This window comes from Somniosus microcephalus, unplaced genomic scaffold (assembly GCF_052327205.1).
Source record: "Somniosus microcephalus isolate GS21.2 unplaced genomic scaffold, FLI_Smic_1.0 scaffold1413, whole genome shotgun sequence".
NCBI classification, from domain to species: Eukaryota; Metazoa; Chordata; class Chondrichthyes; order Squaliformes; family Somniosidae; genus Somniosus; species Somniosus microcephalus.
The window spans coordinates 2,501-22,500 of record NW_028226600.1 but is presented as its reverse complement, the minus strand read 5'-3'; positions in this window follow the sequence as shown (position 1 = coordinate 22,500).

Sequence of the window (20,000 nt, the reverse complement as noted above, 5' to 3'; positions counted from 1 at the left end):
TTATTTCGGTGTAGTTTTTAATTTTTTCTCGATGTGGCTGATGGTGGTGGGTTTTTTTTCTGTGGAAGATAGGAGTGTGGGTTGTGGGAAGCGAAGTTGCTGGTGGGATTTTGTGTGAGTGGTGCAGTATTTGCAGGCCGATTGTCCGTTCTCGTAAGCGAAGTTGATGGGCCGCTTTTGTGTGAGGTTGGAAGTAGTATTGTCAAGGCGAGTTTCCGTTCTCGGCAGCGAAGTTGATGGGCCGATTGGGTGTGAGTGGTGTTAATGTGTGCTATTTGCAGTGTATGAATTGCCAGGCTGGCCAAGGCGTTGCTTCTGGGAATTGTTGGGGACTGGGCTGTTTAGAAAGGCCGGTGGCGGGCGCTCCGTTCCCGACTCCCGTGTCCGATTAGGGTGGGGGACGGCTGGTTGGAAAGCCCCGACGCTGGCGCAGATTATATTGCCGGACTGGCCCCTGGCGAGTTGGGCAAAGTGTCGCAGTCCGGCAGCGGGTAACAGGCCAGCGGTCAGCGGCAGCTTATCGGTGATAACTTCGGGAAGGAAAGTCCGATCCGGTCGGGGTGAACTGCGACTGAACGGGGTGGTGGGGCCGCACAGACCAGTAGCGGGATTGTGTAGCTGCCTCTTGGCCCGGCCGAGGTACAGCCGTTGGCTGGAGACCGCTTTCCGACTGCTGAGCCGGTGCCGCGGGGACCCACCTTGACGCGCCGGCTGTCCGAGCAAGCCAGGGGCAAGGGGCATCCATAGGTACCAGAAGGGAGTCGGTCCGACACCGGGAAGTCGGGTGCCCGTCGCTCCGAATCGAGCCCGGTGTTTTCGTGCGTGTAACAGGGCGGGCGTTTGGACCCGGTTGTCCGGGAGCGGGTCCCCAACGGCGGGAGATTGCCTGGGTTTGGCCGGCCGGCAGTCGAACGCCTTTGGCTCCGGACTCCCGTGTCCGATTTCGGTCAGGGAGGGCTGGTTGGAAAGCCCCGACGCTGGCGCACACTATATTATCGGCCTGGGCCCCGGCAAGTTCGGGAAAGTGTCGCAGTCCCGTTCCGGCGGCCGCCCCGTCGGTCAGCGGCAGCTTATCGCGGATAACTTCGGGACGGAAAGTCCGATCCGGTCGGGGTGAACTGCGACTGAACGGGGTGGCGGGGCCGCACAGACCAGTAGCGGGCTTGTGTAGCTGCCTCTTGGCCCGGCCGAGGTACAGCCGTTGGCTGGAGACCGCTTTCCGACTGCTGAGCCGGTGCCGCGGGGACCCACCTTGACGCGCCGGCTGTCCGAGCAAGCCAGGGGCAAGGGGCATCCAGTGGTACCAGAAGGGAGTCGGTCCGACACCGGGAAGTCGGGTGCCCGTCGCTCCGAATCGAGCCCGGGGTTTTCGTGCGTGTAACAGGGCGGGCGTTTGGACCCGGTTGTCCGGGAGCGGGTCCGCAACGGCGGGAGATTGCCTGGGTTTGGCCGGCCGGCAGTCGAACGCCTTTCGCTCCGGACTCCCGTGTCCGATTTCGGTCAGGGAGGGCTCGTTGGAAAGCCCCGGCGCTGGCGCACACTATATTATCGGCCTGGACCCCGGCAAGTTCGGGAAAGTGTCGCAGTCCCGTAGCGGCTGCCGCCCCGTCGGTCAGCGGCAGCTTATCGGGGATAACTTCGGGACGGAAAGTCCGATCCGGTTGGGGTGAACTGCGACTGAACGGGGTGGGGGGGCCGCACAGACCAGTAGCGGGCTTGTGCAGCTGCCGCTTGGCCCGGCCGAGGTACGGCCGTTGGCTGGAGACCGCTTTCCGACTGCTGAGCCGGAGCCGCGGGGGCCCACCTTGACGCGCCGGCTGTACTAGCAAGCCAGGGGCAAGGGGCATCCAGTGGTACCGGAACGGAGTCGGTCCGACACCGGGAAGCCGGGTGCCCGTCGCTCCGAATCGAGCCCGGTGTTTTCGTGCGTGTAACAGGGCGGGCGTTTGGACCCGGTTGTCCGGGAGCGGGTCCGCAACGGCGGGAGGTTGCCTGTGTTTGGCCGGCCGGCAGTCGAACGCCTTTGGCTCCGGACTCCCGTGTCCGATTTCGGTCAGGGAGGGCTCGTTGGAAAGCCCCGGCGCTGGCGCACACTATATTATCGGCCTGGACCCCGGCAAGTTCGGGAAAGTGTCGCAGTCCCGTAGCGGCTGCCGCCCCGTCGGTCAGCGGCAGCTTATCGGGGATAACTTCGGGACGGAAAGTCCGATCCGGTTGGGGTGAACTGCTACTGAACGGGGTGGGGGGGCCGCACAGACCAGTAGCGGGCTTGTGCAGCTGCCGCTTGGCCCGGCCGAGGTACAGCCGTTGGCTGGAGACCGCTTTCCGACTGCTGGGCCGGAGCCGCGGGGGCCCACCTTGACGCGCCGGCTGTCCTAGCAAGCCAGGGGCAAGGGGCATCCAGTGGTACCGGAACGGAGTCGGTCCGACACCGGGAAGCCGGGTGCCCGTCGCTCCGAATCGAGCCCGGTGTTTTCGTGCGTGTAACAGGGCGGGCGTTTGGACCCGGTTGTCCGGGAGCGGGTCCGCAACGGCGGGAGGTTGCCTGAGTTTGGCCGGCCGGCAGTCGAACGCCTTTGGCTCCGGACTCCCGTGTCCGATTTCGGTCAGGGAGGGCTCATTGGAAAGCCCCGGCGCTGGCGCACACTATATTATCGGACTGGATCCCGGCAAATTCGGGAAAGTGTCGGCGACCCGTACCGGCTGCCGCCCCGTCGGTCAGCGGCAGCTTATCGGGGATAACTTCGGGAAGGAAAGTCCGATCCGGTCGGGGTCAACTGCCACTGAACGGGGTGGCGGGGCCGCACAGACCAGTAGCGGGCTTGTGTAGCTGCCCCTTTCCCCGGCCGAGGTACAGCCGTTGGCTGGAGACCGCTTTCCGACTGCTGAGCCGGAGCCGCGGGGGCCCACCTTGACGCGCCGGCTGTCCTAGCAAGCCAGGGGCAAGGGGCATCCAAGGGTACCGGAACGGAGTCGGTCCGACACCGGGAAGCCGGGTGCCCGTCGCTCCGAATCGAGCCCGGTGTTTTCGTGCGTGTAACGAGGCGGGCGTTTGGACCCGGTTGTCCTGGAGCGGGTCCGCAACGGCGGGGGATTGCCTGTGTTTGGCCGGCCGGCAGTCGAACGCCTATCGCTCTGGACTCCCGTGTCCGATTTCGGTCAGGGAGGGCTCGTTGGAAAGCCCCGGCGCTGGCGCACACTATATTATCGGCCTGGACCCCGGCAAGTTCGGCAAAGTGTCGCCATCCCGCAGCGGCTGACGGGCCGCCGGTGAGCGGCAGCTTATCGGGCATAACTTCGGGAGGGAAAGTCCGATCCGGTCCGGATCAACGGCAGCCGAACGGGGTGGCGGGCCCGCACAGACCAGTGCCTGGCTTGTGTAGCTGCCCCTTTCCCCGGCCGAGGTACAGCCGTTGGCTGGAGACCACTTTCCGACCACTGAGACGGCGGGGCGGGGGGCGGCCTGCACGCGCCGGCTGCCAGAGCAAGCCAGGGGCAAGGGGCATCCAACGGTATCTGAACGGAGTCGGTCCGACACCGGGAAGCCGGGTGCCCGTCGCTCCGAATCGAGCCTGGGGTGTACGTGTGTTTAACAAGGCGGGCGTTTGGACCCGGTTGCCCGGCACCAGTCGAACGCCTGTCGCTCCCGACTCCCGTGTCCGATTTCGTTCGGGGATGGCTCGTTGGAAAGCCCCGGCTCCGGCGCACACTATATTGCCGAAGTGGCCCCGGGCGAGTTCGGGAAAGTGTCGCCGTCCCGCAGCGGCTGACGGGCCGTCGGTCAGCGGCAGCTTATCGGGGATAACTTCGGGAAGGAAAGTCCGATCCGGTCGGGGACAACGGCAGCTGAACGGGGTGGCGGGGCCGCACAGAGCAGTGCCTCGCTTGTGTAGCTGCCTCTTTCCGCGGCCGAGGTACAGCCGTTGGCTGGAGACCGCTTTCCGACCACTGAGACGGCGGGGCAGGGGGCGGCCTGCACGCGCCGGCTGCCAGAGCAAGCCAGGGGCAAGGGGCATCCAGCGGTATCTGAACGGAGTCGGTCCGACACCGAGAAGCCGGGTGCCCGTCGCTCCGAAGCGAGACCGGGGTTTTTCGTGTGTAACGTGGCGGGCCTTTGGACCCGGTTGGCCGGGCGGCAGTGGAACACACACAGACACTCGCATACACTGAGAGAGACAGAGAGAAGATAGAGATACACAGAGTGAGAAAGACAAAGTCAACTCAGTAACTGAAATGTGAAAACTGACAACTGGGAAACCAAAAGTCAGAGTGGCAAATGATGAACCAAGGTGGCAAATGATTAACTGAAAACTTGTCATTCACATTTGGGACGGAATTCAGGATGGGAATGTATTCGGCCGCCTTACCGGGGCTTGGGGGTGCTGCTTTCCCGCTTGTGGAACCGAGTTGGGGTCGTCAAATGGCCTGGTGCATTGTTTGAAACACTGGTTAATGAGTTGTCAAGGTCGGAAATCATAGAACATAAGAGCAGCTCATTAACTGAAATTTTGAACATCGACAACTGGTTAACCAAAAGCCAGAGCGACAAATGATTAACCAAGGAGGCAACTCATTAACTGAATTTCGAACATCGACAACTGGATAACCAAAAGTCAGAGCGACAAATGATTAACCAAGGAGGCAACTCATTAACTGAATTTCGAACATCGACAACTGGTTAACCAAGAGTCAGAGCGACAAATGATTAACCAAGGAGGCAACTCATTAACTGAATTTCGAACATCGACAACTGGTTAACCAAAAGACACAGGGACAAATGAGTAACCAAAGGGCCAACTCATTAACTGAAATTTCAAAGAGGCAACTCATTAACTGAAATTTTGAACATCGACAACTGGTTAACCAAAAGCCAGAGCGACAAATGAATAACCAAGGAGGCAACTCATTAACTGAATTTCGAACATCGACAACTGGTTAACCAAATGTCAGAGCGACAAATGATTAACCAAGGAGGCAACTCAATAACTGAATTTCGAACATCGACAACTGGTTAACCAAGAGTCAGGGCGACAAATGATTAACCAAGGAGGCAACTCATTAACTGAATTTCGAACATCGACAACTGGGTAACCAAAAGACACAGGGACAAATGAGTAACCAAAGGGCCAACTCATTAACTGAAATTTCAAAGAGGCAACTCATTAACTGAAATTTTGAACATCGACAACTGGCTAACCAAAAGCCAGAGCGACAAATGATTAACCAAGGAGGCAACTCATTAACTGAATTTCGAACATCGACAACTGGTGAACCAAAAGACACAGGGACAAATGAGTAACCAAAGGGCCAACTCATTAACTGAAATTTCAAAGAGGCAACTCATTAACTGAAATTTTGAACATCGACAACTGGTTAACCAAAAGCCAGAGCGACAAATGATTAACCAAGGAGGCAACTCATTAACTGAATTTCGAACATCGACAACTGGTTAACCAAAAGACACAGGGACAAATGAGTAACCAAAGGGCCAACTCATTAACTGAAATTTCAAAGAGGCAACTCATTAACTGAAATTTTGAACATCGACAACTGGTTAACCAAAAGCCAGAGCGACAAATGATTAACCAAGGAGGCAACTCATTAACTGAATTTCGAACATCGACAACTGGTTAACCAAGAGTCAGAGCGACAAATGAGTAACCAAGGAGGCAACTCATTAACTGAATTTCGAACATCGACAACTGGGTAACCAAAAGACACAGGGACAAATGAGTAACCAAAGGGCCAACTCATTAACTGAAATTTCAAAGAGGCAACTCATTAACTGAAATTTTGAACATCGACAACTGGTTAACCAAATGTCAGAGCGACAAATGAGTAACCAAGCAGGCAACTGATTAACTGAAAACTTGTCATTCACATTTGGGACGGAATTCACGATGGGAATGTATTCGGCCCCCTTACCGGGCCTTGGGGTGCTGCTTTCCCGCTTGTGGAACCGAGTTGGGGTCGTCAAATGGCCTGGTGCATTGTTTGAAACACTGGTTAATGAGTTGTCAAGGTAGGAAATCATAGAACATAAGAGCAGCTCATTAACTGAAATTTTGAACATCGACAACTGGTTAACCAAAAGCCAGAGCGACAAATGATTAACCAAGGAGGCAACTCATTAACTGAATTTCGAACATCGACAACTGGTTAACCAAGAGTCAGAGCGACAAATGATTAACCAAGGAGGCAACTCATTAACTGAATTTCGAACATCGACAACTGGGTAACCAAAAGACACAGGGACAAATGAGTAACCAAAGGGCCAACTCATTAACTGAAATTTCAAAGAGGCTACTCATTAACTGAAATTTGAACATCGACAACTGGTTAACCAAATGTCAGAGCGACAAATGAGTAACCAAGCAGGCAACTGATTAACTGAAAACTTGTCATTCACATTTGGGACGGAATTCACGATGGGAATGTATTCGGCCCCCTTACCGGGCCTTGGGGTGCTGCTTTCCCGCTTGTGGAACCGAGTTGGGGTCGTCAAATGGCCTGGTGCATTGTTTGAAACACTGGTTAATGAGTTGTCAAGGTCGGAAATCATAGAACATAAGAGCAGCTCATTAACTGAAATTTTGAACATCGACAACTGGTTAACCAAAAGCCAGAGCGACAAATGATTAACCAAGGAGGCAACTCATTAACTGAATTTCGAACATCGACAACTGGTTAACCAAAAGACACAGGGACAAATGAGTAACCAAAGGGCCAACTCATTAACTGAAATTTCAAAGAGGCAACTCATTAACTGAAATTTTGAACATCGACAACTGGTTAACCAAAAGCCAGAGCGACAAATGATTAACCAAGGAGGCAACTCATTAACTGAATTTCGAACATCGACAACTGGTTAACCAAAAGACACAGGGACAAATGAGTAACCAAAGGGCCAACTCATTAACTGAAATTTCAAAGAGGCAACTCATTAACTGAAATTTTGAACATCGACAACTGGTTAACCAAAAGCCAGAGCGACAAATGATTAACCAAGGAGGCAACTCATTAACTGAATTTCGAACATCGACAACTGGTTAACCAAGAGTCAGAGCGACAAATGATTAACCAAGGAGGCAACTCATTAACTGAATTTCGAACATCGACAACTGGGTAACCAAAAGACACAGGGACAAATGAGTAACCAAAGGGCCAACTCATTAACTGAAATTTCAAAGAGGCAACTCATTAACTGAAATTTTGAACATCGACAACTGGTTAACCAAATGTCAGAGCGACAAATGAGTAACCAAGCAGGCAACTGATTAACTGAAAACTTGTCATTCACATTTGGGACGGAATTCACGATGGGAATGTATTCGGCCCCCTTACCGGGCCTTGGGGTGCTGCTTTCCCGCTTGTGGAACCGAGTTGGGGTCGTCAAATGGCCTGGTGCATTGTTTGAAACACTGGTTAATGAGTTGTCAAGGTAGGAAATCATAGAACATAAGAGCAGCTCATTAACTGAAATTTTGAACATCGACAACTGGCTAACCAAAAGCCAGAGCGACAAATGATTAACCAAGGAGGCAACTCATTAACTGAATTTCGAACATCGACAACTGGTGAACCAAAAGACACAGGGACAAATGAGTAACCAAAGGGCCAACTCATTAACTGAAATTTCAAAGAGGCAACTCATTAACTGAAATTTTGAACATCGACAACTGGTTAACCAAAAGCCAGAGCGACAAATGATTAACCAAGGAGGCAACTCATTAACTGAATTTCGAACATCGACAACTGGTTAACCAAAAGACACAGGGACAAATGAGTAACCAAAGGGCCAACTCATTAACTGAAATTTCAAAGAGGCAACTCATTAACTGAAATTTTGAACATCGACAACTGGTTAACCAAAAGCCAGAGCGACAAATGATTAACCAAGGAGGCAACTCATTAACTGAATTTCGAACATCGACAACTGGTTAACCAAGAGTCAGAGCGACAAATGAGTAACCAAGGAGGCAACTCATTAACTGAATTTCGAACATCGACAACTGGGTAACCAAAAGACACAGGGACAAATGAGTAACCAAAGGGCCAACTCATTAACTGAAATTTCAAAGAGGCAACTCATTAACTGAAATTTTGAACATCGACAACTGGTTAACCAAATGTCAGAGCGACAAATGAGTAACCAAGCAGGCAACTGATTAACTGAAAACTTGTCATTCACATTTGGGACGGAATTCACGATGGGAATGTATTCGGCCCCCTTACCGGGCCTTGGGGTGCTGCTTTCCCGCTTGTGGAACCGAGTTGGGGTCGTCAAATGGCCTGGTGCATTGTTTGAAACACTGGTTAATGAGTTGTCAAGGTAGGAAATCATAGAACATAAGAGCAGCTCATTAACTGAAATTTTGAACATCGACAACTGGTTAACCAAAAGCCAGAGCGACAAATGATTAACCAAGGAGGCAACTCATTAACTGAATTTCGAACATCGACAACTGGTTAACCAAGAGTCAGAGCGACAAATGATTAACCAAGGAGGCAACTCATTAACTGAATTTCGAACATCGACAACTGGGTAACCAAAAGACACAGGGACAAATGAGTAACCAAAGGGCCAACTCATTAACTGAAATTTCAAAGAGGCTACTCATTAACTGAAATTTGAACATCGACAACTGGTTAACCAAATGTCAGAGCGACAAATGAGTAACCAAGCAGGCAACTGATTAACTGAAAACTTGTCATTCACATTTGTGACGGAATTCACGATGGGAATGTATTCGGCCCCCTTACCGGGCCTTGGGGTGCTGCTTTCCCGCTTGTGGAACCGAGTTGGGGTCGTCAAATGGCCTGGTGCATTGTTTGAAACACTGGTTAATGAGTTGTCAAGGTAGGAAATCATAGAACATAAGAGCAGCTCATTAACTGAAATTTTGAACATCGACAACTGGTTAACCAAGAGTCAGAGCGACAAATGATTAACCAAGGAGGCAACTCAGTAACTGAATTTCGAACATCGACAACTGGTTAACCAAGAGTCAGGGCGACAAATGATTAACCAAGGAGGCAACTCATTAACTGAATTTCGAACATCGACAACTGGGTAACCAAAAGACACAGGGACAAATGAGTAACCAAAGGGCCAACTCATTAACTGAAATTTCAAAGAGGCTACTCATTAACTGAAATTTGAACATCGACAACTGGTTAACCAAATGTCAGAGCGACAAATGAGTAACCAAGCAGGCAACTGATTAACTGAAAACTTGTCATTCACATTTGGGACGGAATTCACGATGGGAATGTATTCGGCCCCCTTACCGGGCCTTGGGGTGCTGCTTTCCCGCTTGTGGAACCGAGTTGGGGTCGTCAAATGGCCTGGTGCATTGTTTGAAACACTGGTTAATGAGTTGTCAAGGTCGGAAATCATAGAACATAAGAGCAGCTCATTAACTGAAATTTTGAACATCGACAACTGGTTAACCAAAAGCCAGAGCGACAAATGATTAACCAAGGAGGCAACTCATTAACTGAATTTCGAACATCGACAACTGGTTAACCAAAAGACACAGGGACAAATGAGTAACCAAAGGGCCAACTCATTAACTGAAATTTCAAAGAGGCAACTCATTAACTGAAATTTTGAACATCGACAACTGGTTAACCAAAAGCCAGAGCGACAAATGATTAACCAAGGAGGCAACTCATTAACTGAATTTCGAACATCGACAACTGGTTAACCAAAAGACACAGGGACAAATGAGTAACCAAAGGGCCAACTCATTAACTGAAATTTCAAAGAGGCAACTCAATAACTGAAATTTTGAACATCGACAACTGGTTAACCAAAAGCCAGAGCGACAAATGATTAACCAAGGAGGCAACTCATTAACTGAATTTCGAACATCGACAACTGGTTAACCAAGAGTCAGAGCGACAAATGATTAACCAAGGAGGCAACTCATTAACTGAATTTCGAACATCGACAACTGGGTAACCAAAAGACACAGGGACAAATGAGTAACCAAAGGGCCAACTCATTAACTGAAATTTCAAAGAGGCAACTCATTAACTGAAATTTTGAACATCGACAACTGGTTAACCAAATGTCAGAGCGACAAATGAGTAACCAAGCAGGCAACTGATTAACTGAAAACTTGTCATTCACATTTGGGACGGAATTCACGATGGGAATGTATTCGGCCCCCTTACCGGGCCTTGGGGTGCTGCTTTCCCGCTTGTGGAACCGAGTTGGGGTCGTCAAATGGCCTGGTGCATTGTTTGAAACACTGGTTAATGAGTTGTCAAGGTAGGAAATCATAGAACATAAGAGCAGCTCATTAACTGAAATTTTGAACATCGACAACTGGCTAACCAAAAGCCAGAGCGACAAATGATTAACCAAGGAGGCAACTCATTAACTGAATTTCGAACATCGACAACTGGTGAACCAAAAGACACAGGGACAAATGAGTAACCAAAGGGCCAACTCATTAACTGAAATTTCAAAGAGGCAACTCATTAACTGAAATTTTGAACATCGACAACTGGTTAACCAAAAGCCAGAGCGACAAATGATTAACCAAGGAGGCAACTCATTAACTGAATTTCGAACATCGACAACTGGTTAACCAAAAGACACAGGGACAAATGAGTAACCAAAGGGCCAACTCATTAACTGAAATTTCAAAGAGGCAACTCATTAACTGAAATTTTGAACATCGACAACTGGTTAACCAAAAGCCAGAGCGACAAATGATTAACCAAGGAGGCAACTCATTAACTGAATTTCGAACATCGACAACTGGTTAACCAAGAGTCAGAGCGACAAATGAGTAACCAAGGAGGCAACTCATTAACTGAATTTCGAACATCGACAACTGGGTAACCAAAAGACACAGGGACAAATGAGTAACCAAAGGGCCAACTCATTAACTGAAATTTCAAAGAGGCAACTCATTAACTGAAATTTTGAACATCGACAACTGGTTAACCAAATGTCAGAGCGACAAATGAGTAACCAAGCAGGCAACTGATTAACTGAAAACTTGTCATTCACATTTGGGACGGAATTCACGATGGGAATGTATTCGGCCCCCTTACCGGGCCTTGGGGTGCTGCTTTCCCGCTTGTGGAACCGAGTTGGGGTCGTCAAATGGCCTGGTGCATTGTTTGAAACACTGGTTAATGAGTTGTCAAGGTAGGAAATCATAGAACATAAGAGCAGCTCATTAACTGAAATTTTGAACATCGACAACTGGTTAACCAAAAGCCAGAGCGACAAATGATTAACCAAGGAGGCAACTCATTAACTGAATTTCGAACATCGACAACTGGTTAACCAAGAGTCAGAGCGACAAATGATTAACCAAGGAGGCAACTCATTAACTGAATTTCGAACATCGACAACTGGGTAACCAAAAGACACAGGGACAAATGAGTAACCAAAGGGCCAACTCATTAACTGAAATTTCAAAGAGGCTACTCATTAACTGAAATTTGAACATCGACAACTGGTTAACCAAATGTCAGAGCGACAAATGAGTAACCAAGCAGGCAACTGATTAACTGAAAACTTGTCATTCACATTTGGGACGGAATTCACGATGGGAATGTATTCGGCCCCCTTACCGGGCCTTGGGGTGCTGCTTTCCCGCTTGTGGAACCGAGTTGGGGTCGTCAAATGGCCTGGTGCATTGTTTGAAACACTGGTTAATGAGTTGTCAAGGTCGGAAATCATAGAACATAAGAGCAGCTCATTAACTGAAATTTTGAACATCGACAACTGGTTAACCAAAAGCCAGAGCGACAAATGATTAACCAAGGAGGCAACTCATTAACTGAATTTCGAACATCGACAACTGGTTAACCAAAAGACACAGGGACAAATGAGTAACCAAAGGGCCAACTCATTAACTGAAATTTCAAAGAGGCAACTCATTAACTGAAATTTTGAACATCGACAACTGGTTAACCAAAAGCCAGAGCGACAAATGATTAACCAAGGAGGCAACTCATTAACTGAATTTCGAACATCGACAACTGGTTAACCAAAAGACACAGGGACAAATGAGTAACCAAAGGGCCAACTCATTAACTGAAATTTCAAAGAGGCAACTCAATAACTGAAATTTTGAACATCGACAACTGGTTAACCAAAAGCCAGAGCGACAAATGATTAACCAAGGAGGCAACTCATTAACTGAATTTCGAACATCGACAACTGGTTAACCAAGAGTCAGAGCGACAAATGATTAACCAAGGAGGCAACTCATTAACTGAATTTCGAACATCGACAACTGGGTAACCAAAAGACACAGGGACAAATGAGTAACCAAAGGGCCAACTCATTAACTGAAATTTCAAAGAGGCAACTCATTAACTGAAATTTTGAACATCGACAACTGGTTAACCAAATGTCAGAGCGACAAATGAGTAACCAAGCAGGCAACTGATTAACTGAAAACTTGTCATTCACATTTGGGACGGAATTCACGATGGGAATGTATTCGGCCCCCTTACCGGGCCTTGGGGTGCTGCTTTCCCGCTTGTGGAACCGAGTTGGGGTCGTCAAATGGCCTGGTGCATTGTTTGAAACACTGGTTAATGAGTTGTCAAGGTAGGAAATCATAGAACATAAGAGCAGCTCATTAACTGAAATTTTGAACATCGACAACTGGCTAACCAAAAGCCAGAGCGACAAATGATTAACCAAGGAGGCAACTCATTAACTGAATTTCGAACATCGACAACTGGTGAACCAAAAGACACAGGGACAAATGAGTAACCAAAGGGCCAACTCATTAACTGAAATTTCAAAGAGGCAACTCATTAACTGAAATTTTGAACATCGACAACTGGTTAACCAAAAGCCAGAGCGACAAATGATTAACCAAGGAGGCAACTCATTAACTGAATTTCGAACATCGACAACTGGTTAACCAAAAGACACAGGGACAAATGAGTAACCAAAGGGCCAACTCATTAACTGAAATTTCAAAGAGGCAACTCATTAACTGAAATTTTGAACATCGACAACTGGTTAACCAAAAGCCAGAGCGACAAATGATTAACCAAGGAGGCAACTCATTAACTGAATTTCGAACATCGACAACTGGTTAACCAAGAGTCAGAGCGACAAATGAGTAACCAAGGAGGCAACTCATTAACTGAATTTCGAACATCGACAACTGGGTAACCAAAAGACACAGGGACAAATGAGTAACCAAAGGGCCAACTCATTAACTGAAATTTCAAAGAGGCAACTCATTAACTGAAATTTTGAACATCGACAACTGGTTAACCAAATGTCAGAGCGACAAATGAGTAACCAAGCAGGCAACTGATTAACTGAAAACTTGTCATTCACATTTGGGACGGAATTCACGATGGGAATGTATTCGGCCCCCTTACCGGGCCTTGGGGTGCTGCTTTCCCGCTTGTGGAACCGAGTTGGGGTCGTCAAATGGCCTGGTGCATTGTTTGAAACACTGGTTAATGAGTTGTCAAGGTAGGAAATCATAGAACATAAGAGCAGCTCATTAACTGAAATTTTGAACATCGACAACTGGTTAACCAAAAGCCAGAGCGACAAATGATTAACCAAGGAGGCAACTCATTAACTGAATTTCGAACATCGACAACTGGTTAACCAAGAGTCAGAGCGACAAATGATTAACCAAGGAGGCAACTCATTAACTGAATTTCGAACATCGACAACTGGGTAACCAAAAGACACAGGGACAAATGAGTAACCAAAGGGCCAACTCATTAACTGAAATTTCAAAGAGGCTACTCATTAACTGAAATTTGAACATCGACAACTGGTTAACCAAATGTCAGAGCGACAAATGAGTAACCAAGCAGGCAACTGATTAACTGAAAACTTGTCATTCACATTTGGGACGGAATTCACGATGGGAATGTATTCGGCCCCCTTACCGGGCCTTGGGGTGCTGCTTTCCCGCTTGTGGAACCGAGTTGGGGTCGTCAAATGGCCTGGTGCATTGTTTGAAACACTGGTTAATGAGTTGTCAAGGTCGGAAATCATAGAACATAAGAGCAGCTCATTAACTGAAATTTTGAACATCGACAACTGGTTAACCAAAAGCCAGAGCGACAAATGATTAACCAAGGAGGCAACTCATTAACTGAATTTCGAACATCGACAACTGGTTAACCAAAAGACACAGGGACAAATGAGTAACCAAAGGGCCAACTCATTAACTGAAATTTCAAAGAGGCAACTCATTAACTGAAATTTTGAACATCGACAACTGGTTAACCAAAAGCCAGAGCGACAAATGATTAACCAAGGAGGCAACTCATTAACTGAATTTCGAACATCGACAACTGGTTAACCAAAAGACACAGGGACAAATGAGTAACCAAAGGGCCAACTCATTAACTGAAATTTCAAAGAGGCAACTCATTAACTGAAATTTTGAACATCGACAACTGGTTAACCAAAAGCCAGAGCGACAAATGATTAACCAAGGAGGCAACTCATTAACTGAATTTCGAACATCGACAACTGGTTAACCAAGAGTCAGAGCGACAAATGATTAACCAAGGAGGCAACTCATTAACTGAATTTCGAACATCGACAACTGGGTAACCAAAAGACACAGGGACAAATGAGTAACCAAAGGGCCAACTCATTAACTGAAATTTCAAAGAGGCAACTCATTAACTGAAATTTTGAACATCGACAACTGGTTAACCAAATGTCAGAGCGACAAATGAGTAACCAAGCAGGCAACTGATTAACTGAAAACTTGTCATTCACATTTGGGACGGAATTCACGATGGGAATGTATTCGGCCCCCTTACCGGGCCTTGGGGTGCTGCTTTCCCGCTTGTGGAACCGAGTTGGGGTCGTCAAATGGCCTGGTGCATTGTTTGAAACACTGGTTAATGAGTTGTCAAGGTAGGAAATCATAGAACATAAGAGCAGCTCATTAACTGAAATTTTGAACATCGACAACTGGCTAACCAAAAGCCAGAGCGACAAATGATTAACCAAGGAGGCAACTCATTAACTGAATTTCGAACATCGACAACTGGTGAACCAAAAGACACAGGGACAAATGAGTAACCAAAGGGCCAACTCATTAACTGAAATTTCAAAGAGGCAACTCATTAACTGAAATTTTGAACATCGACAACTGGTTAACCAAAAGCCAGAGCGACAAATGATTAACCAAGGAGGCAACTCATTAACTGAATTTCGAACATCGACAACTGGTTAACCAAAAGACACAGGGACAAATGAGTAACCAAAGGGCCAACTCATTAACTGAAATTTCAAAGAGGCAACTCATTAACTGAAATTTTGAACATCGACAACTGGTTAACCAAAAGCCAGAGCGACAAATGATTAACCAAGGAGGCAACTCATTAACTGAATTTCGAACATCGACAACTGGTTAACCAAGAGTCAGAGCGACAAATGAGTAACCAAGGAGGCAACTCATTAACTGAATTTCGAACATCGACAACTGGGTAACCAAAAGACACAGGGACAAATGAGTAACCAAAGGGCCAACTCATTAACTGAAATTTCAAAGAGGCAACTCATTAACTGAAATTTTGAACATCGACAACTGGTTAACCAAATGTCAGAGCGACAAATGAGTAACCAAGCAGGCAACTGATTAACTGAAAACTTGTCATTCACATTTGGGACGGAATTCACGATGGGAATGTATTCGGCCCCCTTACCGGGCCTTGGGGTGCTGCTTTCCCGCTTGTGGAACCGAGTTGGGGTCGTCAAATGGCCTGGTGCATTGTTTGAAACACTGGTTAATGAGTTGTCAAGGTAGGAAATCATAGAACATAAGAGCAGCTCATTAACTGAAATTTTGAACATCGACAACTGGTTAACCAAAAGCCAGAGCGACAAATGATTAACCAAGGAGGCAACTCATTAACTGAATTTCGAACATCGACAACTGGTTAACCAAGAGTCAGAGCGACAAATGATTAACCAAGGAGGCAACTCATTAACTGAATTTCGAACATCGACAACTGGGTAACCAAAAGACACAGGGACAAATGAGTAACCAAAGGGCCAACTCATTAACTGAAATTTCAAAGAGGCTACTCATTAACTGAAATTTGAACATCGACAACTGGTTAACCAAATGTCAGAGCGACAAATGAGTAACCAAGCAGGCAACTGATTAACTGAAAACTTGTCATTCACATTTGTGACGGAATTCACGATGGGAATGTATTCGGCCCCCTTACCGGGCCTTGGGGTGCTGCTTTCCCGCTTGTGGAACCGAGTTGGGGTCGTCAAATGGCCTGGTGCATTGTTTGAAACACTGGTTAATGAGTTGTCAAGGTAGGAAATCATAGAACATAAGAGCAGCTCATTAACTGAAATTTTGAACATCGACAACTGGTTAACCAAGAGTCAGAGCGACAAATGATTAACCAAGGAGGCAACTCATTAACTGAATTTCGAACATCGACAACTGGTTAACCAAAAGACACAGGGACAAATGAGTAACCAAAGGGCCAACTCATTAACTGAAATTTCAAAGAGGCAACTCATTAACTGTAATTTTGACCATCGACAACTGGTTAACCAAAAGCCAGAGCGACAAATGAGTAACCAAGGAGGCAACTCATTAACTGAATTTCGAACATCGACAACTGGTTAACCAAAAGACACAGGGACAAATGAGTAACCAAAGGGCCAACTCATTAACTGAAATTTCAAAGAGGCAACTCATTAACTGAATTTCGAACATCGACAACTGGTTAACCAAATGTCAGAGCGACAAATGATTAACCAAGCAGGCAACTGATTAACTGAAATTTTAAAATTGACAACTGGATAACCAAAAGTGGGAACTCATGCTTCGGACGGGCTTACATACGGCAGGCTGACGCCCGGCAGAGGCCCGGGCTTCGCCTCCCTTGCGTAAGCGACCGTCTCCGAATCGATTAAAGGCGTAAAATCGGAGTTCAGAGCGGGAAAATTTTTTCCCGAAAACGGCCGGAAAAAAAAAAATGTCTCCTTTTCCGCCGAGCAGGGTGGCATTCGAACGGGCACGGGAGGCCGCGTCTAACGGTGTAAAAACGGCTTGGCTCCGACGCGGGAGTGCGGAGATATGGCCGTTCAAAGTTGTACTGGAAGTCCGGAAGGAGAAAAATTTGACTGCCTGTAGCCGAAAAAAGTTCCAGCGGTCGGTCACAAAAGTCAAATCCGTCCCGCTGATTTGACACTTGTCATTTCTGGCAGGGGGGATTGGCGGGGTACCTGGAGAATGGTAGGAGGTGGTTTTTCGAGACTTTATCTGTTTTCCAGATTACTGTCTAGGGCCTCCAGGTCTGCAGAGACCGACCCGGGCTGCCGTCCAACCGACTTTTAACCCTTTTTGGGTGGAAATTTATTTCCATTTTTAACCAATTTTCGGGTTTTTGGTCGGGCTTAAAAACGGCAGCCTGACGCCCGGCAGAGGCCGGGGCTTCGGCTCCCTTGCGTAAGGGACCGTATACGAAACGATTAAAGCCGAAAAATCCGAGTTCAGAGCGGGAATTTTTTTTCCCGAAATCGGCCGAAAAATAAAAAAATTCTCCTTTTCCGCCGAGCAGGGCGGCATTCGAACGGGCACGGGAAGCCGCGTCTAACGGTGTAAAAACGGCTTGGCTCCGACGCGGGAGTGCGGAGATATGGCCGTTCAAAGTTGTACTGGAAGTCCGGAAGGAGAAAAATTTGACTGCCTGTAGCCGAAAAAAGTTCCAGCGGTCGGTCACAAAAGTCAAATCCGTCCCGCTGATTTGACACTTGTCATTTCTGGCAGGGGGGATTGGCGGGGTACCTGGAGAATGGTAGGAGGTGGTTTCTCGAGACTTTGTCTGTTTTCCAGATTACTGTCTAGGGCCTCCAGGTCTGCAGAGACCGACCAGGGCTGCCGTCCAACCGACTTTTAACCCTTTTTGGGTGGAAATTTATTTCCATTTTTAACCAATTTTCGGGTTTTTGGTCGGGCTTAAAAAACGGCAGCCTGACGCCTGGCAGAGGCCGGGGCTTCGGCTCCCCTTGCGTAAGGGACCGTATTCGACCCGATTAAGCCCCGAAAATGGATCCAAATGTCGGCCGACCAAGTAAGCTTGCTGGGGAGAGAGACTAAGTGCCGGGCTGGGCACCTCATTAACCAGTGAAAAGTTTTGGCTGCTGGAGAGACTAAGTCCCAGCCTGGGCACATCATTAACCATAAATGAAAAAGGCGAGGCCGAGTCTGGTGCATGGCTAACTGATTAACCAAATTGGCAAGGCCCGGGCTGAAAGTGAATGAGCGACCCGTGGCCAGGGGGCTGGAATGCGGGAGAGAATCCAACCCCCAAAATATGGAAGTCCGATGAGAAAATATTCGGCCGCCTTTTGCGGGCCTCGGGTGTTGCTTCCCGGCCTGGGAAAGTGAGTTGCTCCCGCCGAATTGACATGTGCATTTAACGATTTCGAGACATGATTAACCAAAACGCGGAAGTCCGATGAGAAAATATTAGGGCCCTTCAAGCGGGCCTCCGGTGATGCTTTCCGGCTTGGGAAAGTGAATTGCTCCCGCCGAATTGACATGTGCATTTAACGATTTCGAGACATGATTAACCAAAACGCGGAAGTCCGATGAGAAAATATTCGGCCGCCTTTTGCGGGCCTCGGGTGTTGCTTCCCGGCCTGGGAAAGTGATTTGCTACCGCCAAATTGACATGTGTCATTTCTGGCAAGTGTCTCAGGACATAGTTAATGAGTTGCAGTTTGGGAAATCATTAACCTCGTCGGAAGTCCCGATGAAGAAAAAAAAAAGTGCCATTTGCGGGGATTTGGGTGCTCCTGGTCGGATAGAGGTGGCCGTTTGACCCGCTGATTTGACACTTGTCATTTCTGGCAGGGGGGGTTGGCGGGGTGCCCGGAGATTTTCGGGAACACGATTTTCAGAACAAAATTCACTCAGCGGGAGCACTTTGAAAATGCCCGAAAAGTGTTACTTTGCTAAAAGGCTCATTTTATCAATATAGAGACCTTTCAAAGAGTATTGGAAAGTCATATTAAAGTGGTTTTGTGGCTTTTATGACTTAATGACAAAAAACTCTAAGTGTGAATCTGAAATCGTAGACAGACAGCAGAAACATATAAATAATTCCAGCGTCTAAGTTTCATTTGCTGTCTGTCACACAGGTGCCTCTGAACCGGTCAGGGCCTGTGACCCCACTGAGCTTGTGTTTTGTGGCTTATGCACACGCAGTGTTTGCACCAAGTTCCCCTGTGTTGTGCGCTCAGTGGGCCCGTCCAAGACAGCAGAAACAAGATGTACATGCCAGCGTCTTTAAAGTTTCATTTGTTGTCTTGTCACACAGGTGCCTCTGAACCGGTCAGGGCCTGTGACCCCACTGAGTTGTTTACTGGGGCTAATGCACAAGCAGTGTTTTGTCAGAGAGTTCCACTGTGTTGTGCGCTCAGTGGGTCCGTCTAAAATGACAAGACAGCAGAAACATTCCAGCGAGTTTCATTTGTTGTCTTGTCACACAGGTGCCTCTGAACGGGTCAGGGCCTGTGACCCCCGCTGAGTTGTTTACTGGGGCTAACGCACAAGCAGTGTTTGTCAGAGAGTTCCACTGTGTTGTGCGCTCAGTGGGTCCGTCTAAAATGACAAGACAGCAGAAACATTCCAGCGAGTTCCATTTGTTGTCTTGTCACACAGGTGCCTCTGAGCGGGTCAGGGCCTGTGACCCCATTGAGCTTTGTGAGCAACGTATGCACACGCAGTGTTTGCAACGAGATTCCCTGTGTTGTGCGCTCAGTGGGCCCGTACGACCGATTTGGTGACTCGCGTCCGTAGTGGGAGTCCCCGGGCCGGCCCAGTATAGAGAGAGGCTGGTGTTCAGGCTATTTCGGGGTTTCCTCTCGTTTCTGTCGCTGGTGACAAGACGGGCATGCACACGGCGAGTCAGAGAGAGAGGGTGTCGGCGCAGCTCCCGGTGTTTTCTTCCTTGGCCGCGCCCTTCTCTTTGTCCTT